Source organism: Rattus norvegicus, chromosome 4, assembly GCF_036323735.1.
Source record: "Rattus norvegicus strain BN/NHsdMcwi chromosome 4, GRCr8, whole genome shotgun sequence".
Taxonomy (NCBI): Eukaryota; Metazoa; Chordata; class Mammalia; order Rodentia; family Muridae; genus Rattus; species Rattus norvegicus.
In genome coordinates, this window is record NC_086022.1 from 3,613,959 (window position 1) to 3,640,048 (window position 26,090).

The following is a 26,090-nucleotide window of genomic DNA, read 5'->3' on the forward strand; positions in this document are numbered from 1 at the left end:
CCATTGCCGCCCTCCCCCCATAGTCTAGTTCACTGGGGGTTCAGTCTTAGCAGGACCCCAGTGCTTCCCCTTCCACTGGTGCTCTTACTAGGATATTCATTGCTACCTATGGGGTCAGAGTCCAGGGTCAGTCCATGTATAGTCTTTAGGTAGTGGCTTAGTCCCTGAAAGCTCTGGTTGATTGGCATTGTTGTACATATGGGGTCTCGAGCCCCTTCAAGCTCTTCCAGTTCTTTCTCTGATTCCTTCAACGGGGATCCTATTCTCAGTTCAGTGGTTTGCTGCTGGCATTCGCCTCTGTATTTGCTGTATTCTGGCTGTGTCTCTCAGGAGCAATCTACATCCGGCTCCTGTCGGTCTGCACTTCTTTGCTTCATCCATCTTGTCTAATTGGGTGGCTCTATATGTATGGGCCACATGTGGGGCAGGCTCTGAATGGGTGTTCCTTCAGTCTCTATTTAATCTTTGCCTCTCCCTTCCCTGCCAAGGGTATTCTTTTTCCTCATTTAAAGAAGGAGTGAAGCATTCACCTTTTGATCATCCGTCTTGAGTTTCGTTTGTTCTAGGGATCTAGGGTAATTCAAGCATTTGGGCTAATAGCCACTTATCAATGAGTGCATACCATGTATGTCTTTCTGTGATTGGGTTAGCTCACTCAGGATGATATTTTCCAGTTTCAACCATTTGCCTACGAATTTCATAAACTCGTTGTTTTTGATAGCTGAGTAATATTCCATTGTGTAGATGTACCACATTTTCTGTATCCATTCCTCTGTTGAAGGGCATCTGGGTTCTTTCCAGTTTCTGGCTATTATAAATAAGGCTGCGATGAACATAGTGGAGCACGTGTCTCTTTTATATGTTGAGTCATCTTTTGTGTAAATGCCCAAGAGAGGTATAGCTGGATCCTCAGACAGTTCAATGTCCAATTTTCTGAGGAACCTGCAGACTGATTTCCAGAATGGTTTTACCATTCTGCAATCCCACCAACAATGGAGGAGTGTTCCTCTTTCTCCACATCCTCGCCAGCATCTGTTGTCACCTGAGTTTTTGATCTTAGCCATTCTCACTGGTGTGAGGTGAAATCTCAGGGTTGTTTTGATTTGCATTTCCCTTATGACTAAAGATGTTGAACATTTCTTTAGGTGTTTCTCAGCCATTCGGCATTCCTCAGCTGTGAATTCTTTGTTTAGCTCTGAATCCCATTTTTTAATAGGGTTATTTGTTTCCCTGCGGTCTAACTTCTTGAATTCTAAAAAGCACAATTTCAACAAGACAAAAGACATGTCTGGCCAGGCTTGTCCTGTAAACAAGAAGACATACCAGTCTGGTAGCAAACATGGTTACATAGTTATGCATGGTGAGAGGCCGAATTGAACATTTGTTGGTAAACTATCTCTAGTTATTATCTCCTATCATAATTCCCTTTTAATTGCAGACAGACAAGTTCATTTTACAAAGCAGATCTTCTAGACATTTTTCTAATATATAGATCTTTGTAAGATGTAATCATTCTAAGAGCCATTTTCAAGTCTCTATCAATCCAACATAATCTCTGCATTTTCCATGTCTCTACTGATCAGCTATATCTTCTTAAAAACAGTTATGTAAGCAGGACCTACATCTCTCCACAACTGACACAGACTTGCTCAGTGTGACTGGGTACTTCTCTACAGATATGATTATAAGTCTCAAATTCCCAGGATTTATGGTAACATCTGGAGGATTGATAGATACAAAAAGAGGTGAAGAACATTTTATCCCTTGAAAGAGTTTTGAGAAAAACGTAGAATCATCCACAGTGACTTAGCCTGTGTGACTCCAGATGGCCTTGTCCATGACTGATGAAGTGATACAATTTTGCTAATGACTATATGCAGTACAATGAAGGAAAGGAGAGCTTGTAGGGCATGCAAACTTGGTACTAAATATAAAGGCCACCAAATTACCCTTGTCAACTGATAAGTGGTTTCCATGGACTTGCCACAGTAGAATCCTGTCACTGAAGCACTCATATGCTATTCCTTGTAGCAGCTACATGGCCACTGCCAGAAAGAGGTAGCACCTCTGCTAAATTATTTCTGATACATGCATGAGGATCTGAGTGCAGTTTCCAGAGAACATGTAAAAAGTCATGGGACTGTGTTCTAAGCTAATCATCCTGGTGTCTGTGAAATGGAGAAGAAAGAAACCCTGTGGCTTGACAGAGCCCCAGACTAGCTAAATTGGTAATTCCATGGTTAGCTTGAGACCATGTCACAAAATCAATACAGTAGAGAGTGACTGAGAATGATGCCCAGTATTGACCTTTGACCTCCTTATTCACACCTGTGGACATCAACTGCAGACACATGTGCCCCCACACAAACTGTACACATAAAGTACACATAAAGACCTTATAAGCAGACTCTAAGCCTCTTTAGAAAGTTTCATGTCATTTTTTACCCTGCAACATCTCTCATACAGCACACTGTTCCAGAGAAAGGACCGGAAGAGCTTGAAGGGGCTCGAGAGAGCATATGAACAACAATGCCAACCAACCAGAGCTTCCAGGGACTAATCCACCACCCAAAGACTATATATGGACTGACCCTGTGCTCCAATCGCATAGGTAGCAATGAATAGCCTAGTAAGAGCACCAGTGGAAGGGGAAGCCCTTATTGCTGCCAAGATAGAACCTCCAGTGAACGTGATGGATGGGGGCAGGGCAGTAATGAGGGGAGGATGGGGAGGGGAACACCTATAGAGAAGGGGAAGGGGAGGGGTTAGGGGGATGTTTGCCAGGAAACTGTGCTGGGGAATAACAATCGAAATGTAAATAAGAAATACTCAAGTTAATAAAGATGAAAAAAAATTTAAAAAAAGACTTCACTATCTAATGAAATGATCCTTAGATTTTTTTTTTTGCTTTATTTTCATAATGCATTACTTTACTGTTTTTCTTATGTTCAACAATCCTTACATCTCTGGGATGAAGCCTACCTGTTCATGGTGAGTGATCTCTTGGATGTATTCTTGCATTTGATTGGCAAAAATTTTATTGAGTATTTTTCATCTGTGTTCCCAAGGTAAACTGTTCGGTTTTCTCTTCCTGTTTGCTCATTATGTAATTTTTACATCAACTACAAATATGTAATGTGTGTCCTCATAAAATCAACACTTGTCTATATGTGCTACTTCAGCATAATCCCCCAGCTTCCCATGCTATATTCCTTCCATGCTTCCCTAGATGATGAACTATAACCTGGATGTATGAGATGGAATCCACACGTTCCTCATGAAGTTGGTTTTGGTAAGTGTTTTGTTAGGGCAACAGAAAACAAATTAGAGCATCTGACTTTTATGTAAGTTTCGGGCATTCAAATTCAAGTCCTCATGTTTTCACATTAAAACCTTACCCAACCATCTCCCAGTACATTTCCAATTCCTGTGAAATGATCACATTCTCGTTGTAGAATGTCAGATTCCCCAAACTTGCACATGTACTGTAGGAGGGAAGAAACATCACATATCTTGAAAGGTGGAAACTTGACTCAGTCTAGACACTCCCCACCCCACAAGCTTTAGGGAAGCTAAGAGGGAGGCAGTGATGACCAAGAAGTAGTGACAGGAGATAAATCTTTGGACTTGTAGAGTTTCATTCAACTTTTGTTGTTTTTGTGAGTCACCTTCTATGTTGAAGTGGGGTATTTTGGTAAGGCAGCTGCTTTTGTGTCAGCAATGCTCTAAAGTACTCTCCAGTCAAACCCCTGTTTCTCATACCCCCCCAAAAAAACTCATTGCATCACCAAGTTGGACTTTGATACAGTTGTAACTTTGGTCTGATATGGTTTTTTTCATAAGTCATCTAGTCTTCTCTTCTCTCTTCTCTCATTTCACTCTCTCTCTCTGTCTCCCTCACTCTTCTGTATGTGTGTACTTATAGCATGTCCCCAAGGAAAGACCTTTACAAAATAAGTAGGAATAATTAATATATGCAGTATTTGTGCTACTTAAGGATTAAAACTATATATTTTATTAAATTTCATTTACTCAAAACCCCAACAAAATGTAAGGGTGTTTTTGGCCTAAATGTATAGATAATTAAAATGATAATGTTCAAAATTATACACAAAACTGCTACTAGATCTTTTGCTTTTGTTCTATTGATATCTATATATATATATATCAAAATAAATTGGGTAGACACATGTGCATACATGCACACACCAGCACTTAAAGAGAGTATTTTTCTATTTTCCTTTCTTTTGTTGGATATTTTCTTTATTTACATTTCAAATGTTATCCCCTTTCCTTCTTTCACTCCAAAGAACCCCTACCTTAACATCCATCTCCCTCCTTCAATTAGGGTGCCCCCCACTTACCCATCTGCTCCCTCCTGCCTCCCATCCCTGGCATCCCCCAATACTGGGGCATCAAGCCTTTAGAAGACCTAGGGCCTCTTCTCCGATTGATGCTCGACAAGGCCATTCTTTGCTACAGATGTGGCTGGAGCCAGGAGTCACTCCATGGGTACTCTTTTATTGGTGGTTTTGTCCATGGGAGCTCTGGGATGTCTGGTTAGTTGATATTTTTGTTCTTCCCATGGGGTTGCAAACATCTTGAGCTCCTTCAGTCCTTTCTCTAACTCCTCCCTAGGTATCCCAGTGCTCAGTCTGATGATTAGCTGCAAGCATCTTAATTTGTATCAGAGCCTGTCAGAGGACAGCTATAGCAGGCTCCTGTCAGCATGCACTTTTTGGCATCCACAATAGTGTCTGATTTTGGTGACTGTATATGGGATGGATCCCCAGGTGGGGCAGACTCTGAATGGCCTTTCTTTCAGTCTCTGTTCCACATTTTGTCTTCTCACTTCCTCCTGTGAATATTTTGTTTCCCTTTCTAAGAAGGATAGAAGCATTCACACGTTGGTCTTCCTTTATCCTGAGCTTCATGTGGTCTGTGGATTAAATCGTGGGTATTCTGAGCTTTTGTGCTAATATCCACTTATCAGTAAGTGCATACCGTGTGTGTTATTTTGTGATTAGGTTACCTCACTCGGGATGACATTCTATCTATTTGCCTAAGAATTTCATGAAGTCATTTAAGTACCTAAATAGCCCTATAAATCACAAGGCTAGGAATCTTTGCCCCAGTCTGAAAACAGACTATGTAACTAAAAGCAAAATCCAGTCTTGGGGCATTCCACTCATGATTTTTCCGCAAAGTCTGTAAGACCATGCTAGAAATGTCATTCAGTGTACATTGTGACTTTCCACTGTTTATGGATATCTTTCCTTGGCTAATCTCCTGCATGTAGCAGCTAACTAAACATGAAACCACTCCATGTCAGAAATATTATAACCCAGGGGACTTGTTGTAAAATTCTCATGATTATTTTAAGATCTATTACTTACATAGGGACAGAAGTATTTGTCGCATTTTGCATTCAGCAAGACCTGCATCATTAAGAAAATATTTGCAAATATTAGAAACAAAGAGGTTATAATTAAATAACTGAGTAGCAGTGAACTTCAGGTGCTCAAGATACAGACATATAAGAATAAAAGAGAGGAATCTTATATAGCAACTCTGAATTTGGGAGAACACTAAGTATACCACTTAATTTTTCCAATTTTTGTGACAAAACATACAACAGAAGCAACTAAAGAAAGTATTGTTTATTTTGTTTCACATTTTGATGATCCAGTGCATCTCCTCAGGGATGTCTGTCACAGTTGCCCACACATGATGCTGCTATGTTACTCTGCATCCACGGTCAGGAAGCAGAGAGATGAATGCTGGTCCTTAGTCCACTTTCTCATTTTCACTTACATGAGATGTCAGTCCAGGAATTGTCTTTTCAAAATTCAGGTTGGGTGTTCCTTGCTCACCCAATCATCCTTGAAATACCCTCACAAACCAAGGTGTGCAACCACCATGATCTGTAACTCATTAAGTTTTCACTGGAGATTAAGCATCACAGAAAGAAAGATTTAATCAAACCACTGCAGTACCCAACGAAGGCATGAGAAATTGTAAAGTCATATACTCTAATATTTAGCCTATTAAGGCAAAAAAATGAAAACATGTTAAAAATCTACTAAAATTTTATTTTGGTTCTTTAATTCTACATCTCATCAACTTCTTTCTCTTCCCTACATAGCACTTTCTCCTTGTCCCTTTCCTAGATACCTTATGATAAATGTGATAAAAGTATCCTGAACAAATAGCTTAGGGGAGAAAAAGTTCATTTTGTCCATTATTTCAGAATGATATGATATATCAAACTGGGAACTGCCTGGCAGCAGACATAGAAGAGAATGCAGCAAGAGTAAGAAGTAGTTGGTCACAATGTATCTATATTCAGGAATCCAAGAACAAAAAATGAAAATTAAGCCTGATTACAAAGCCTTGAGGCCCTTTCTTAGTGACCCACTTCCAACAATGCTCCACCTCCTATAAATTCCACAAGCATCCGTATAGCATCAGTAGTTGTGGTCCATATGTTCAAATAGGTAAGCCTATGAGGGAGTTACCATTTAAACCACACAACCTGTTTGCTCCTTTTCCACTCTATCTCTAGAGCTGATAGGGCCTTTATGAGTTCAACCCTGCCAATTGTCAATGCTGTCTCGCACTGGTTCATCCACTCATCCTGTGAAGTGACACTTCTTCTCACTTCCCAATGAACTTTTGAATCTCTGATAATTATTTCAAAGCAAACAAAAGGCCACACAAAATGAACCATTTCTTTGTTGTCTTTTTAATTTCCTAAATGACTTGTTTCATACTGTTAACACACTTTAGACATATCCTCCCTTCTGTAGATTTCTGTATGTCCCAGCTCAAGTAAGTGTTCCCTCCTATTGTCTCATAGTCAAATGCTCTGTTCTATTTTGCAACACCATGTGTTGGGTTAAGTGGATGTACGTGTAATAATTATGAAGAATCTTGCTACTGTGCTCTTAAAATATTGCTTGACTTTAATCATTGTGTCCAGTTCGGTTCCCTCTGTATACTCTTGTATCTTCGGTTCTCCAAAGTACAAAAGTGGAACATCCTCTCTCAAGTTGGCAGACATTTTCTTATCATCTCCATTACACTTTTTCTGTAGCTTTATCCATCAACTTAGCATGTAGGTTATTTGCTGTGTACTTACAATCATGAAGATACTTTACAGGCTGGATTTCAGAAAAGACTCACTTTACTGGTTTGCCCATACTTGTGTCATCAACACTCACGGAAGTCAAGGCAGTCTTTCAGTTAACACAGAAATGAGAATGGAATATACATAGTTTACTCAACAGATACTGAAGTATAACAAAGCACAAGATGTGTCCAAGCAAGGCCTTACATGGCCATCACTGGAAACCAAATTCACAAGTGTGAACAGAAAGTGGGCTGAGTATGTCAAGTAGTAGCACCAATATCACATCAAACTTCTTACAAAAACTGGAGGGTGATCTACAGTAGGGAAACACTTCTTTGTCCATAATGATCACATATAAATCATAATCATGTAAACCAATAGATACAATATAGCTAAGATAGGAGATGCATTTGAAAGATGGTAGGAGAGAACTCAACATGATTTAGTGTCATGAAAAATATTGGGAATTCTACTATAGCATGTCTCATTGATCACATGGGATGATAAGTCAATAGTACAGACAAGACCATCAGTCATCAGTCTTAGAATAGTGAATGTCATAAGTTATAATCCCTCAAGAATTTGAAATTAACCACAAGAGATCAAAGCTGCTTTCTGACCATGGTGCTTTCTAGCAGCATGTATAGAAGTGGGGATAGGAACATGGACTATAAATGAGAGTCTTAGCTCTGACAGTTGAAAATGGAAAAAAAAAGACTGCCCTACAATATTTTTAAAGATTTTTATTATTACGTATTGAGTCAAACAATAATAGATTTCATCATCTTACATTTCATACATGCTAATAATTTGATCCCATCCATTCCCCTTCCTCTCCATTCTTCCTGTCACACTCTTTCTCTCTCTCCACCCTTCCTTTTATTCTTCTTCTACTTTTCTGTCATTTTCTGGGGGGGGGTTTAATTATTTTAATTACGGTTTCTCACAGGAACATGTGCAACTTACCTGTAGCAAACCATTGAGGAAAATCTCTCCCTCCTCTAGCCAGAAGAATTGCCTATAGACTACTCTCAGAGAGAGCCAGAAAACAGCATTATTATTTAAAAATCATCAGATCAGAAATGGGTGAAATGATCATTTTGGGCAATCCACTACGGAGAGTAAAAACATAGGAAGAAACTTCAACTTTTGATATGTAATGGGACACAGCATACAATGGATGCTCTGTGGTTGCCAGTGAAGTAACTTCTGAGATCAGGACAAACTCTTTTGGTTATCCCATGGACAGAGAATGGTGACAACTGACCTAGTGATGTTACTTTTAATCCATGCTTTGTTGTTGTTGTTGTTGTTGTTGTTGTTGTTGTTGTTGTGGCATCATCGTTCTCTTCCTCCTCCTCCTCTTCCTCCTCTTCCTCCTCCTCTTACTCCTCCTCCTTCTCCTCCTCCTCTTGTTTGGATATTTCTGAGTTGTAAGACTGCAAAGAGGATGATTTAGTCTTTAAACAATCTCATTCACTCATAAAGAGTGATGGAAGATATTCAGAACAAAAAGAGAAGAGTCTGATGAGCCTAGACCTCTTCCGTGGGGTTGATAGGCAGCTAACAATTCCTAGATTTAGAAAAACTCATGAGGCCCATCATTGTCTGTGGGTTATGGGTTTGGGAATTTCAGTGATATCTCTCCTGAAATGATCATTGTTTCTTTTTCTGAAATGAAATCCCCCAAACTTCAGAATCTCCAGCAACTTGAAAATGAGAGAAAATCTTCCATAGGTATCTGTTATTCCACGGGAATGTTTGCAGCAATAAGAATGGATCGATTTGCATTCATCTACATGCTGACCTCCAGTTGAAGCAGCAAGATTCATTGAAAATGCTATCTTTTTTCCACTAGATGGAAAATACCCTTTGTCAAATATCAAGTGACAATAGGTATGTGGGTTCATTTCTGGTTCTTCAATTCTATTCTATTGATCTAACTGTCTGTCTCTGTACCAATACTATACTTTTTTTATTAATATTGGTCTGTAATACAGCTTTAGATTAGGGATGCTCATTCCTCCAGAAGGTCTTTTATTATTGAGGATAGTTTTCGCTATCCTGGGTTTTTTTCTTATTCCAAATGATTTGCAAATTGCTCTTTCAAATTCCATGAAGAATTGAGTTGGAATTTTGATGTGTATTTCATTGCCTCTGTAGATAGATAGATTTTGGCAAAATGGAAATTTTAAAATATTAATCCTGTCAATCCATGAGCATTGGGAGGTCTTTCCATCTTCTGAGATCTTCAATTTCTTCTTCAGAGACTTGAAATTTTTATCAAATAAATAATTCACTAGCTTGGTTAGAGTCACATTAAAATATTTTATTTTATTTGTGACTATTCTGAATGGTGTCATTTCCATAATTTCTTTCCCAGATTTTGACTAGAGGAAGGCTACTGATTTTGTTTGAGTTAGTTTTATACACACCCACATTGCTGAATTTCTTTATCAGGCTTAGCAGTTCTCTGGTAGCACTTTTGGGGTCACTTAAGTATACTATCATATCATCTGCAAATAGAGATATTTTTACTTCTTCCTTTCCAATTTGGATTCCTTTGACCATCTTTTGTTTTCTGATTGCTCTGACTAAAACTTTGAACACTACATTGAATAAGTAAGGAGAGAGTACGCAGCCTTGTCTAGTCCCTGATTTTAGAGGGATTGCTTCAAATTTTTCTCCATCTAGTTTGATGGGGCTACTGGTTTCTTTTTCTTTTTTCTTTTTTTAAAGAATTATTTATTTATTCTAGGTATACGAGTACACTCTAGCTGTACTTCAGACACACCAGAAGAGGGCATCGGATCCCATTACAGATGGTTGTGAGCCACCATGTGGTTGCTGGGTATTGAACTCAGGACCTCTGGAAGAGCAGTCAGTGCTCTTAACCGCTGAGCCATCTCTCCAGCCCAGCTACTGGTTTCTTGTATATTGCTTTTATTATATATAGGCATTGGTTGCGAATTTTTTTAAGACTTTTAACATGAAGGAGTTTCAAATTTTGTCAAATTGTTTCTCAGCATCTAATGAGATTATCATGTTATTTATGTTTGTTTGGGTTTTTGGTTTTTGTTTTTGCTTTTATCTATTTGGTTGATTAGCCCTGAGTTTGATTATTTCCTGCCATCTATCCTTCTTGGGGGTATTTGCTTTTTTTTTTTTTTTTTTTTTTTTTTTGTTCTAGAACTTTTAGGTGTGCTGTCAAGCTGCTAATATATATTCTGTGCAGTTTCTTTTTGGAGGCACTCAGAGCTCTGAGTTTTCCTCTTAGCACTGCTTTCATTGTGTCCCATAAGATTGGGTGTGCTCTGCCCTCATTTTCATTAAATTCTAACAAGTCTTTAATTTCTTTCTTCATTTTTCCTTGGTCAAGTTATCATTGAGTAGAACATTGTTGAACTTCCATGTGTATGTGGACTTTCTGTCATATTTTTTCTTTTTTTGTTATTGAAGACCAGCCTTATTTCATGGTGATATGATAGGATGCATGAGGATTATTTCAAATTTCCTCTATCTTTTGAGGTCTGTTTTGGAGAAGATACCATGAGTGTTGAGAAGAAGGTATTTTTTTAGGATCAAATGTTCTATAAATATCTGTTAAATTGATTTAGTTCATAACTTCTGTTAGTTTCTCTATGTCTCTGTTTAATTTCTCTTTCCATGATCTGTCCATTGATGAGAATGGGGTGTTGAAATCTTCCACTATTATTGTGGAAGGTGCAATGTGTGCTTTGAGCTTCAGAAAGGTTCCCCTTCACCTGGAGCATAGATATTGAGGATTGAGAGTTCACCTTGGTGTATTTTTCTTTGATGAATATGAATTGTCCTTGCTTAACACTTTCGAAAACTTTTGGTTGGTAGTCAATTTTATTGGATATTGGAGTATATACTCCAGCTTGTTTCTTGGGACCATTTGCTTGAGAAATTGTTTTCAGGCTTTTACTCTGAGGTAATCTTTTTCTTTTTTACTGACTTCTATTTCCTGTGTGCAGCAAAATGCTGGGTCCTCTTTACGTATCCAGTCTGTTAGTCTCTGGCTTTTTATTGGGGAATTGAGTCCAATGATATTAAGAGATGTTAAGCAGTAGTGATTATTGTTTCCTTTTATTTTTGTTGTGAGAGGAGTAATTACATTTGTTTGGCTCTATTCTTTCAGATTTATAGCAAGAACATTACTTTCTTGCGTTTTTTAGGATGCAGTTTCTCTCCTTGTGTTGGAGTTTTCCATCTATTATCTTTTGTAGGGCTGAATTTGGGGAAGATATTGTATAAATTTGGCTTTGTCATAGAATATCTTGGTTTCTCCATTTATGTTAATTGAGAGTTTTGCTGGATATAGCAGCCTGGGCTGGCATTTGTGATCTCTGAAGGTCTATATGATATCTACACAGTATCATCTGGTTTCTGTTGCTTAGGTTTCTGCTCTTGCCTCTCACCATCAGGTTGTCTCTGGTTTCAGCTGGCCTTGCTATCTCTGACAGTGGCTTGACCCTCCTATAAGCCTGTGTGTCCCACACAGACCTGTTTTCTCCCAGCGGGATCTGGGTACAGAGAACCGTAGGTCCTGGTCAGGTCTGGGTTCAGGCAGAAACTGACAGATCCTTTCCCAGACTCTTCCTCGATTCCTCTGTCCTGAGGGTTCCAGGCGTGTCTCTTGGAGCAGAAGTGGTGGTCTTACCTTTGCTCTCAAGTGTGTCAGCATGCTTGGTGACTGGCTTTCAGCTCTAGGTGCAGGCAAAGCCAGGAAGGATCCTGTCCCTGGCTGCTCCTACCTTCCTGTGTCTAGAGGGCTCTAGACAGGTTCCTCTTGTCCAGATTATGAGCAGAAGTGGTGGTCTCCCCTGACCTCTCAGGACTGTCTGCCTTTCTGAGAGTACAGCTCGCTCCCCTATGGATTCTGGGTACAGAGAACTGTGGGACAGACTCATCTCTGGTGGCATGCAGAAACTGGAAGTGGTGTTTAATACTTTAATTATATAAATCAAATAGAAATAAGAGAGGCTGAGTTTGAAGTCTCCTGGAGAAACTACTACTGTTACATCCCACAAAACCTTCTATTATACCTCGGAACATACTCTGGAGAGTGCATATGCACGGTTCCTTTTCTGTAGGGATGTTTTCATTCCTCTGCTCCTGGGAGAGTCTTTACATAGTTATTGCCATTGCTTCTTGTAAATATACATTTTAATCAACCAGAATATATATTCAACATATTTTAAATTTTTTATTAGTTATATTTCTTTACTTAAATTTCAAACCTTATTCCCCTTCCCGGTTTCCTGTCCATAAGCCCTCATTCCCTCCCCTCCTCCTCCCCCGTACAGCTATTTCCCCTATATATCTCCCCTATTGTCCCCCCATATTAACATGCGCTGGGGGTCCAACCTTGGCAGGATCAAGGTCTTCCCGATCCCCTGGTGGCCCAACAAGCCTATTCTCTACTACATATGCAGTTGGACCCTTGGTCAGTCCATGTGTAGTCTTTCCGTCATACTCAACATTTTAATCAAAACTTGCTATAGATCTACAGAGTCAAGACATATCCTTTCATCATAATTTGATAATATAATGAAAATTCTGTACAATGTTTTCACAAATAAAGTTTTGAAAGCTCAGAGAGACCTAATAATATACCCAATGAAAGAATTTGTGCTATATCACCTATACTTTTGTTTTTGTAATAAAATATTTGAATTTGCTCCATTTAAAATAAAGTTTTAACAAAGATTTTTTAACAAGGTTTTTAAAATTCTTTTTTAAGTTTTTCCTTCTGTACATTTTTTTCAGGTGCTCACAGATCTAAAACAGGCCTCAGATTTTTGGGGAAGTGGGCTGTGTACAGCTAGGAACCACCATAGCTGGTGACCTAACTCTGGGCTTTTTTAACACAAGTGCTTTTTAGTGCTGAGACATATCACCAGTTCTGAAAAAAAATGTGTTTAAACAAACTTAAGGGCAGGAGTGGAGATAGCACGATGGAGAGCAATGATTTTAAAAGAAAATTATGTATTAGTATATAAAGTATCAAATAAGGCCATGGGAAATTAATGTAAAAGGGAAAAGAAAAAATATTGTCTTAAAGGAATTCCTTAGAAAAGCAAAACACAAAATGCAATAGTGTAGGGAATACAGGAAGAAATTCAAGGAACAGGGGCAGACTGTCCTCTGCCTGTGCTAGAGCTCAGTGGGAATTCAAGGAGCTGACAGGATTAGAAGAAACACTCTGTTGCCATCCCCATCCCCTCAAAATTAGCCTGAACTTGGAAGATGATAGTGTGTAGGGTATTTGGAGAGAAGTGGAGCTGTTCACTCCCCTGTGCTTGCTTTACAGCTGACAGGGGCTCCATTCAATTTCACACTTTTATTTTAAAAATTAAAACAGAGAGATTCCTTGATAAAGATCTAATTATACTTTTAAAATTTACAAGAAGGAGTTGCCACTTTGGTTTTTGGTTTTGTTTATATGTTCATTAAATGCCTATATTTGTCAACTCAAAGGATGACTCAGCAGTTAAGAGCACTGCTGCAGGAATCATTCCACTTCTTTAGCCTCTGGAGACATCTGTACTCATTTGGCAGACTCAAATACACATATGTATAAGCAGTCACACACAAAAAAATAAAAATAAGTCTTTTATTTTTAACTCTGCACTTGTCATTTTCACTTAAAACTTTATTCCAAATGCCTGGTGGAGAACTTCTTTACATTTATAAAGTATTAATATACGTTAATTTAATTAAAAAGTTCAGCACGATTTTTGGTACTACATGTAGAAGGTGATATTGATAAGACTAAAAACCTAGGGAATAAACATGTTCAATTCCCCAAAAAGTATACTGGGTTCCTTAGAGAGGGACACTGACAATAGGTCTTTAGTCTGTGACAGCCCTGACTTAGGCAGCGTAACTCTGGAGCTGTGTCAGCCTCTGGGACACCTAGCTAGAAGAGATAAAAAGGCCAAAACCTACCTGGTTTCTAAAATTCTTCAAGGTCTCACCAAATAAAATGAAACTAACATAGCAGCCACTCAAAATTGTACTAGTGTGACTAGTTTGTCCTTACCAATTATATTAGAACTTATCTAAGCCTTATGGAAAATTCCCTAAGCCTGCATTAAAAAGGGTCTGACATGTCAGTCAAGTTCTTTTCATTTTGAATGGTTAACCCAATATACTGGTCATTTCTGCAGAAATGCTAACTCCAGGAGCATCAGACATCTTTCTCTTTTATGTCCCCATTCCACACACATAAAAAGAAGTCAAAATGAAAATTTGAGATTCATGAAAGTTCCTTCTCTGTGATGATGCTCTGGTAGTCATGTGTGAAGAAGCTTGCAAACACTTTAGTCACAGGGCTAGAAAGAGACTGAGGTGAGTTCAGAGTCAAAATCTGCCTAACAATATCTCCCTTTAATCTTCTTTGATTCTGGAACTATGTCAGCCCAGTCCCTGTAATTGGAAGGAGGCTTGCCAGTGACAAAATCAAATAAGACTTTCTCTCTACTGAAAGAATAAAAAATACAGCCAAAAAGTCAGAAGTTTAGAAATGCTATCTCACCCCTAAGAATCCCTAAATACCTCAAATTCCAGATCCTGCTCTCCACCTGTAATAGGTAGAAGGTCACAGTTCTTGAGCCTGCTCTCCCAGAACCTAGATAAAATGGCTGAAAGATAAGGCTCTTAGATCCTGACCTAGTAAGGGTCTCCTTACTTGAGTGAGGGTCTTGCCACTCTGGGGGTCTTTCATACTCAGTGGCTGACAATTAGATTGTCTCTGTCAGAGCTGACTCTCCAACTCAATTAAGCTAGTACCACATGATTTGTTTGTTTAAAAACCCATTCTCTCAGTCCAGTGTCCATGATTGCCACATTTGAAATTTAAAATCAATCAACATTCCTGATCTGGTAAATTGTATAAACAACACTTCATATGAATTAGTTTTCAGAATTTTAAGTCTCACAAAGTTAAGGTTAGAAAGAGAAGGCCATCTTAAAATGTCAAGGCTTAAACAATTAAAATAATTTTAGAAGTTTTTAAAGTACATGAACACTTTGAATTCACCTGGAGCCTTAGATCTTTTGAAATGTAACCGTAATAAGAGCCTACATTCCCTAGAAGTTAAATCAAACAAAATTTCTTTGTTTATGTTAACAAGGAATTGATTTTGTGTTAATCCATTTCTAAGTTCTTATCTATCTAATTTGTCATAATAAAGTATATCAAAACATTTAAAAAAGAATGTTATGACTATTCTATCTCCTGCAATAAATTTTGATATTCAAATACAAGTTCTTAAATGTTGTAGGATTCATTTTCTTTTCTCTGGTGGCACAAACATCTATGGTACAGTGTGTAGGGATCAGTTAACTAACTCATTCATACCCATCAAGATGCTCACCAACAATAGCTAATTTCTTTTCATCTATTTCTAGTTTTACTGTATTTTCTTATTTTATTAGACCTGCCCTTTTCTTTCTTCTTAAAAGTATTTGTGTGTGTGTGTGTGTGTGTGTGTGTGTGTGTGTGTTTGTGTGTGTGTTGTTTCTGTTGCATGGGAGACCCTCACTCAAGTCTCAGGATGACACGACCCCCCAAGAACTCACACAAGACTGTCTTTGCTTTAATCACATGAGGCTTATCAATAGGAACCAGTGCTCTGGGGTCGAGACTCATATCCCATGCAGGGGCACAGGAGTTCAACCCCCAGTAGCTGGGAGAAGGGTTATTTAAAGGAAGAAGTCACAACCCAAGGGGGCAGGGATGGTGTCATTGGAAAATGTGGAGAATACCAGTGAAAAATCACGAGGAGAAGCTTCCTGTCTCTCAAGATTGCTTTTGAGATTGTAATCTAACTTTATGGTCAGCTAGTTCCTGGAAGAAGCCTCCTCTTCTCTTAGATAGGATCACCTGTCTAAGGGCCTTAAGCCCTTTTATCTGGATCCTGGGAGAGCAGGCTCAAGAAATGTGACCTCTTACTTACAGGCAGAAAGCTGGAATTTGAGGTATTTATGGCTCCTTAGGCACCCCTAAGGGTAGCATTTTTAAGCTTCTGACTTCTTGGCTGCATTTTTTATTCTTTCACATGCATGCAAGTGTACCTGTTGAGATAACAGAATGACCTCAGATGTGGACACTGATTTCTTTGGTATTTGAGGCAGATATACTACAGGCCAGCTAACCAATAAACTTGAAATTAGATTCTCTTCTCTCTACCTCCTATTTATCTTAGCATTACTGTTATAGGCATGAGTATGATGGTGTCTGATTTAATGTGGGCTTTGAACTCAAGTTTTCATCTTGTCTAGTAAAGAAACACAGGACACCTGCCCCCATCTCTGCTCATCAAATCCTGTACTCTCCTGTCCCTGAACAGAGTCAAAGCAGTTAGTATTCTCTTCCTCCACCCCACGACCCCCTGTGTGGAGCCAGAGCACTGCCTCTGCTTTTGAAGAGGGCAGACAGAAGGAAGCCCATCTTAATTACTATATAGTGACACTCAATTTACAGCAATTAGAACCCAAGCTTAAGGCAGGGGGTAGGATGAGGTTGGGGCAGGTGTCAGGTGAGCTGGAAAAGAAGCCTATTCTATATAAAAAAGAAGTAAAAGTGGCCAAAGCCTGAGGGCACTATAGCTACAACTTCTCCCAGAATGTTTGAAAATGTGCTGAAGAGAGTTTGTCCTGTAGCCATGAAGCCTAGGCAGATCAGAAACATGTAGGGTTGAAAAGGCTTGGCCAGGTCTGCCATTACAAAACTAATGCTGGGATAAAAACAACATAATACACAAAATAAAAGCCATAGGCAGCTAAACTTGTGGGGCATTAAACTTAAAATTGGTAAAACAAAGTCCTTTGAGAGATTTTTTGAGATTAAAAACAAAAAAATGTTTTCTATATTTGGGATGAGGGAAAGCACAATGACACAGGGTATCTGGATTTCATATGATCTTGCTTTGTTTATAAGCATGCAAATGGCTATATTTCAATCAGTATAGTTCTCTATGTCCTCTTTGGGAGAAATCATAATAAGGAAGATGTGGGAGATTGAGAAATTAAATACTAGATTAAAGATCATAAAACAGAGGTTGAAAGCATCTTTAGATCAAAACAGGAAACCCTCAGAAGAATACAATCTGTAATTTACTATAGTAAAATCAAAAAATGTAGTTCCAGTTAGAATGGTTCCACAGGAGCTTGAGAAATTAGGATGGCAGCTCATAGGCATATAATATATTGAAATAAGAATACAGATTCTGCTTATTAATCCTAAATAAAAGCAATGCCATACAATAGGTTGTGTTTTAATTTTATTTGGAAAATTTGATACAGTGTAACATTGGTAAATGTTACAATGGCTTTCTGCCTTGAGTTCTGAGGAGGATAATGGTGAGATTACACATTTATTAGAAATGAAGGCTATCTTAGATATACCTTTAAAGATTAAAACTGATGATGCTTAGCAATAGAGGTTCATTAAAATACAATTTCATGGGCATTATGGGATGAAGCCTATTCCAGATAAAGTTTACAATCCTACAGGTTAAGCCTTTATAAAAAGGCCTAACAATGTTTTGTTGTTGAAATAGGCTATAAATAGAAGTCCTTCAAACACTCAGAAAATATGGCACTTAAACATAATTTTATTAATTTAAGAACTTTGTTGATATTGAAACTGAAAGATACCTGTTTGATATTAGTGTAGCCATTTCTTTCTTTTTTTTTTTTCTCTCCATCTTTATTAACTTGGGTATTTCTTATTTACATTTCAATTGTCATTCCCTTTCCTGGTTTCTGGGCCAACATCCCCCAACTCCTTCTACTTCCCTTCTATATGGGTGTTCCCCTCCCCATTTCCCAGCCATTACCACCCCCACAACAATCACTTTAACTGTGGGTTCAGTCTTGGCAGGACCAAGGGCTTCCCCTGCCACTGGTGCTCTTACAAGTCTATTCATTGCTACCTATGCGGTTCGAGGCCAGGTTCAGTCCATGTATAGTCTTTGGGTAGTGGCTTAGTCCCTGGAAGCTCTGGTTGGTTGGCATTGTTGTTCATATGGGGTCATGAGTCCCTTCAAGCTCTTCCAGTCCTTTTTATGATTCCTTCAATGGGGGTCCCGTTCTCAGTTCAGTGGTTTGCTGCTGACATTTGCCTACGTATTTGCCATACTATGGCTGTGTCTCTCAGGAGAGATCTACATCCGGTTCCTGTCAGCCTGCATATCTTTGCCTCATCCATCTTATCTAGTTTGGTGGCTGTATATGTATGGGCAACATGTGGGGCAGGCTCAGATGGGTGTTCCTTCAGTCTCTATTCTAAACTTTGCCTTCCAAGGGTATTCTTGTTCCCCTTTTAAGGAGTGACGTATTCACATTTCGGCCATCCTTCTTGAGTTTCATGTCTTCTGTGCATCTAGCGTAATTCGAGCATTTGGGCTAATATCCACTTATCAATGAGTACATACCACGTGTGTTTTTCTGTGAGTGGGTTACCTCACTCAGGATGATATTTTCCAGTTCCATCCATTTGCCTATGAATTTCATAAAGTCATTGTTTTTGATAGCTGAGTAGTATTCCTTTGTGTAGATATCCCACATTTTCTATATCCATTCCTCTGTTGAAGGGCATCTGGGTTCTTTCCATTTTCTGGCTATAATAAATAAGGCTGCTATGAACATAGTGGAACAAATGTCTTTGTTATATGTCGGAGCATCTTTTGGGTACATGCCCAAGAGAGGTATAGCTGGGTCCTCAGGTAGTTTCCAATTTGCTGAGGAACCTCCAGACTGATCTCCAAAATGGTTGTACCAGTCTGCAATCCCACCAAAATGGAGGAGTGCTCCTCTTCCTCCACATCCTTGCCAGCATCTGCTGTCACTTGAGTTTTTGAACTTCGCCATTCTCACTGGTGTGAGGTGGAATCTCAGGGTTGTTTTGATATGCATTTCCCTTATGACTAAAGATGTTGAACATTTCTTTAGGTGTTTCTCAGGCATTTGGCATTCCTCAGCTGTGAATTCTTTGTTTAGCTCTGAACCCCATTTTTTAATAGGGTTATTTGTCTCCCTGCAGCCTAACTTCTTGAGTTCTTTATATGTTTTGGATATAAGTCCTCTACTGGTTGTAGGATTGGTATACATATTTTCCCCATCTGTAGGTTGATTTTTTGTCCTTACAACACTGTCCTTTGCTTACAGAAGCCTTGCAGTTTTATGAGATCCCATTTGTTGATTCTTGATCTTAGAGCATAAGCCATTGGTGTTTTATTCAGGAAATTTTCTCCAGCGCCCATGTGTTCAAGATTCTTCCCCACTTTTTTTCTATTAGTTTGAGTGTATCTGGTTTGGTATGGAGGTCCTTGATCCATTTGGAGTTAAGCTTTGTACAGGGTGATAAGAATGGATCAAGTGCAGCCATTTCTTAAGAATGAGAATCTTTAAAGCTGTACCTTGCTTAGACCCTAGATGTTAGACAATAGACCAGAAAGTACAGAAAGCACATTCCCACCCACTGTCTTGGAAGGTACCCAAACATAAAACAGACGGTTTAGATCATATTTACTGCAGGGCAATTACAAGGCAAGAAACATTTCCGGGAAGCTGACTGACCACTATAGATTGTGCTGCAGGATGAAAAACATATATCAAGTTAGATGTCCTTGGTACTGACATAGCTGTTCTGACATAGCTACAGCCTTGTCCTGGGAACACCAGGAGAGAAACATCTGCCAAGTCAGATATCCTTGGTCCTTGTCCTGGGAACCCCAGGATGGAAAAACATATATCAAGTCAGACATCCTTGGTACTGAAATGGCTGTATTGATATGGTTGCATCCTTTTCTCAGAAACTCCAGAACAAGAACATGTGCCTCGTCAGATATCCTTGGCACCAAAATAGCTGAGCTAATGAAACTGTGTAACCTTAAATGATTGTATAAGCTGTATATTTCTGCTGGTCTGGGCTCTTCACATTCCTCCTGTGTGAGGACTGTGTCAAGCCCCAGTGCATTGGTATCCCAAAGTAAACCTCTTGTTTTTCCATCAAGACTGAGTCCCGCATGTTTGTGGGGTGGTGGGTGTCCTCAGAATTGGAGCGAGAGTCTCCTCAGTCTGAGGGTCTTTCAAAACATATCAGATCTCAGCTGTACCTCATTGAACTTAGAAGAAGAAGATGATGAGCTCCAAAGAAACTCCATTTAGAGCTGTCTTCATTTGTGGCAAGCTAGCCTCTGGGCAAAGAAAGTGCCCTAACTTAATCGGCAGACAGAATGCCATCCAGAAAAGAAAAGAAAAGAAAACGAAAACAAATGCATGGAACTTGATTGCCAAGCTTTGCCAATACAGGGTAAGCAAATCCTTGGTAATTCCTGCTTCACATAAGGTTTGTCAGATACTTTGAACAAGAGTGCTGAAGACAGTGCTTCAATGTCTTAGAATACTTTGAAGTGGTCTCGACAGCCAACTGTCTGCCATTTTTAAAACTTTGAAAGTGTTTGTCTGCACTTCCTACTTAATCAGGAAATATTTCTTCTTAGTTGTCTTTTGGGGTTGAATACAAGATAATCATAGTCTCAGTAAAAGCTTAAGTTGTTATATATAAGAGGATTTATTAGACCTAAAAAGATGGTGTTAGGTTGTTAATGCAAGTTAGGATAAAATGTGATTTAGATCCAGAACTCTGAACTCACCAGGACAGGATAGATAATAGGATATTTTTCTTAATTACCACATACTATGGACTTGACATTGTAAATATATATCACACCTTATAACTATTATAATTTTTATAATTTTATTCAATTTTATTTGAAATAGAGACATTTATTGTACTTCAAAGGGGGGTTATTGAGAGAATATCTAATATCGATATGATTATGGCACTTGTTAATAATAAATCTGATGGATTATTATTTAGGTGGTAAATAAGAAGTGGAAAATCTGGGAGAAATCATAATTCTGAGATGGAATGCGGCAGGAGATTCACCTTGGAAGACATGAGGAGAGAGACACATAGTACCTGAACATGGTTAAGTGGGCATGTTACAGAATATAGCTTAAAATAAGTCAGTTATTTTAAATTGTGATCTAGTTAGAGAAGAGCCTCACTATTAGTCAAGGTATTTGTAAATATATCTTGAGTCTGAGTCTTAGTTCTCGGAGCATGGCGCTGTGTGGAAGAACTGGATCAAACTGCTACATTAAATTGTTCATGAGTTTTAAGCCAAGCTAAGTTTACAGTGGATATTGTCTAAGCACATACTCAAATAATAAATTATAGATGCCATATGTTGTTAAAAGTTATGATTTTTAGTATCATATGATTAGTATCATATGATTTAGTTGATTTATATTTGAGTTGAGGTCTTGCAGTTGATTTGGTAGACTAACCTGAAATTGACTAAATGAACGTATTTGAATTTAATTGATAAATTATTGATATTTATGTCCATGGAAATGGTTGAATGGATAACTTTGTATGGTAAACTGTAGAAAAACACAGAATACATGTCATTACAGTGGATTTAAACTTTTTTTCCCAGATTTCAAGTTGTATTAAAAAGCTTACAGTAATAAAAAAAAAGCATTTTATTGACATAATAGACACATTGATCAATGTAAAGAATTGAAGACTCAGCTCCAGATGTAATTCCATACATGTAAAAACATCTTGTTTTTCACAAAGCAAACAAAATTACACACTGGGGAAAAGGTCAGCATCTTGACAGACAGATGGTGTGAATAGCAGCATACAGAGAAATGAAAATAGTTCCATATCTCTCACCCTGAACACAACTCAACTCCAAAGAGATCAAGGACCGCACTCAAGTCACTGAAAGACCAAAAGCCCTGAACCTGACCTCTTTTTTTTCTTTTTTCCTTTTCTTTTCTTTCTTTCTTTTTTTTTTTACTCAGTATTTGTGAATCCAAAATTCAGTTTAACAGACTGGATGTTTTCCTATCCTGAGTCTCACTGGTCACAGAGCTTCCCACAATGCCTTCTCCCACCACCTCCCACCAGCAGCTGCACAGATGTTGGCTGGCCTGCTTCTTGGACACCAGGATACATCCTCAATTTTTCCCTCTGCTCATCAAAATGTGAAAGCTCACGGTCTGTAGCTTTCCTGCCATAGATGTCCAAGTGGAAAGACATTTCTCCCATCCTGTCAGGATGCTGGAGGAGTTGTGAGTGCCTATGCGGCTCATTTGTTTGTTTTCTGTGATTTTCCCTTGCGTGTTTGCTTTCTGAGATAAGGTGTTACATAGCTCAGCCTGGCCTTGAACACACTGATGTAGCCAAAGATGACCTTGAGCACTTTGCTACTCCTGCTTCCACCCTCCAAGAGCTAGGAATATAAGAATCCAATGAATCCTTGCTCTTTGTTTTGGGGACTATGGACATGGACCAGATTGGGATCCTTCTCTCTCAAGTGTTCTTAACTCACCTGCCAGGGGCTGGAGTTTGACAGACACTTGCTCCTGCAACCTCAGAGTCAGTCTGCTCACCAGGAGGCTGCATTAGATAACTTGATCACTTTTCTTTCATCAGGGTTGTTATAAGTTCTTTAAAATATGTTCGAGTCTCAGCCTGATTGTTCTCCTGTGAGCTGATTTTTTAAAACATCAAAAAACAAAAACAAAACAATCCAAACAAACAAAAACCTTAGAGTTTTACATTTCCCTGGGCCTTAAATGAGTATCCCCAAATACCAGCACTTTCCTAGCTCTTAATCTCATCAGAGTCCTCATGAGCTCTCAGCTTTCTCTGCAGTTGAAGGCAGACTGGAAGAACCAGGGAGTAGTCTGAATGAATGTCACTGAGTCACTGTATGCAATGCTCTCTACTCTACAGAAGGTTAGCTGCCACTTCTAGGGAAATCTTTGGAATGCACTAGGTGGCACATAAATAATTAAGGGGCAACTTTAACTAAGGCTTTGTGGTGAAAACGGCTTTGTGAAACATTAAGAGCTTTTGAGTAACTAACTTTGTTGCTCTCTTTTCAACCTGAACTTGTCATCCCTGGAAACTGTACAAATAGTGACTTTTAACAGCTTTGGTCTTTTGATGATACCAGAGACTCACTTCTTTCTTGTGAATGAATGCTTTGTGAAAAGTCAGGAATCTGTTGAGGTGGCCAGCACTTCTCATTTCAGGGAGATGATGGTATTCGTTATTCTTGTCATTGCTGTGACAACATATTTGACTAAATCAACTTATCCATGGTTTGTTTGTAGTGGCCAGGTAGGACACCAGACTCATGGAGGAGGGGAAGGCAGGGCAGTCAGAACAGCTCTGGCTATGGTGACAGGAGCCTGAGGCAGCTTACATCTGGTTCTCTCTGTCTGCTCTGAATTTCTGTTACAAGATGTGATCTTGCAGCTTTTCGTCCTGCTTTGATATTTCCTAGCCATGATGAAGTCTCCTCCCTCTGGAACTAGATAAGACAAATTGTCCTGTAATTATCCATCCCTTATAAGATATTAATAGCTACCTGTGGGCTATTTAATGCCACACAGAATCTGGATCATCTTTGTCTTCCTCCATCTTCCTTCCATCCTCTGTGAATTTAAACTTTTACAATCAATGGTTGCACTCAATGGTCTCAACACAACATTGGTTGAATGTAAAAGGGAGAGAAACAGGGTGTGTGTGTGTGTGTGTGTGTGTGTGTGTGTGTGTGTGTGTGCGCGTGCACGCACGTGCGTGGTGTTTATGCTCTTTCTTGTGTTGTTTCTTTTCAGCTATTTTGGGGAGTGTGTAAACATTAATAGCTTTTCTTACACATTTTGTCAAAAACAAATTTAGGCAAAGATTCCTCTGGTAAGAAAAATGCTCATGCTATTTTCAATGAAAGATTTAATAATGCCTCAGGTCATAATTGAAAGTATACTATATAAGATGTGTAGAGATCACTTGGTAGTTGACAGCGCTTGCAGCTTTTCACTGGACTCTAGTTCAATTTGTAGCAAACACACTTAGTGGAGAGCAACAGTTTGTAACTTCAACTGTGAAAAATCCAATGCCCACTTTTGAACTTTTTCAGCAACTGCTCTCATCTGTCCACATCCATATATATGTATCCATAAATGTAAAAAAATAAAACCTTTTAAAACTTGTTTCATACAAATATTAAATAAATTAAACTTACTTTTGTCTCTGGTACATATCCTGAGTACTCTGAAATCTCAAATATTATAATATTTGGGTTAGTTGCTGAAATTGGCTTAATGATCATTAGCTCACTAACAACACTGATGTCAGGTAGGATCTCCAAAAGAAACCTAGACATTTTTCAGTAGCCAATTCTCACAGACACACAACTAGCATGTATGTAAACTATTTGATAAGTAACTTCAGACTGTAACTTTACCAGTTTCAGGAAAATCAATTTATTTGACTGTGCTTATAAAATATAATAATCAGCTCTATATAATCCAGTGGTGTCTTCTTAGAGAAAAATCAGAACTTTGTCTCTTTATTATCAAGTCGTGTGTGTGTGTGTGTGTGTGTGTGCGTGTGTGTGTTCAAATGTCATAATTCTCTTGTCTTGTGTTGGTTCCTCAGAAAATTGCTAATGATTATATTTTTTAGTAGGGTAATAGTTCTATAAAGTTTTGAATAGTTTTCTTCTAAATTTATTAAACATGTATTCCTGAAAAATCCTACCATTTATAAAACAGATGAGTGTACATTTGTAGATGTAGAGGAAGTATATGACATGACCTAGATTCATCCAAAAAAGACATCTCAATGAAATAATCTGTCTTCAACATCCTGTCTGTAAGAGACTGCTTTGCTAATTGATTTAGAAAGACTCAGTCTATTATTGGTGGCACCAATCCCTCTGAAGGTTCACACATGATGTATTATAATGTTAGTTAAGTATGAGCCTGAGCAAACCAGATTGAGTCCCCAAGCAGCCTGCCTCCATTGTTACTGTTTTAAGAGCCCACTTCAACCTTTCCCTAAATGATGGGGTTTGACTTAAATGTGTAAGCTAGATATACTCTTTCTCTACCAAGTTGCTTTTAGTTCTAATTTTCTTCATAGCACATAAAGAAAACTAGAAGAGAAATTGAGACCAAAAGTTGTGGTATGAACATTTTTTAATATGAATTTCTGTCAAGACATACCAAAACATGTAAAAGGCATAGAAAAAAATGAATGCTCATCAAAACAAATAAATAATATATATTTTCCTTACTGGTATTATAGCTAGATTTGTTTTTTACACACTCTTTATAGTATAGCTGATGGAACAAGGTACACATGTTAAGCCAAGTTTTGAAAAACCTTACTATGTCCATTGGACTATTCACATGCTTTGGACGTTATGAGTAATTGTAGCCATGTAGCTTTAAAAATGATCCCATGCTAAAGTCAGCTATGTATTGGCATTGATGGTGTCTGTTCCTATCCTGGTACAGAGTCTGAGATCCATGACTGTGTGTTTTTCCTAGCCAACGCCTCTCTCACAAATGCCAGCTCTACCTCTCCTGATCTCAAAGATCATTCTCTTGCCAGTTCACCACCCCATAGTCAGTTCTGGGGACATTCTTGCCAGCCTCGGCTCTCCAGTGGTTTCCTCTCCTCTAGAGCTTGGACTTTTGTACAGTCTTTCCATTCAAAACCCTAGCTGAATGCCGCCTGGCTATGTTCTTTCCCTCATGCTCATCTAGGTTACTTAGAATGGAAAACACCAGTACTCTTTGTTTAAAATAAACAGATGACACAACCACTAGGTGTGAAATCTATCCTTCTAAACTCACCAATTATTCTAGAAACTAGAAATCTTCTTGTGGTGGAGGCTGCTACCAGGGCTAACAGTTCCAGTCTATATCCTGCCTCCTCTCCCTCTTGCCTCCCTGTTTAAAACCTGTTTATTCTTCCTTAGTCCCCTTTTCCTTTCTAGAACCTGGAAGACTCACCTCCTCCTTCTCATTCAATGATTGGCTT

The 26,090-nt window shown here is 38.6% G+C and overlaps 1 pseudogene; it reads left to right on the top strand.

Annotated features, from left to right (window-relative positions):
* LOC134486535 (ubiquitin-conjugating enzyme E2 variant 1-like) overlaps nucleotides 1-26,090 on the top strand; it is a 43,282-nt pseudogene continuing 17,192 nt past the window's right edge.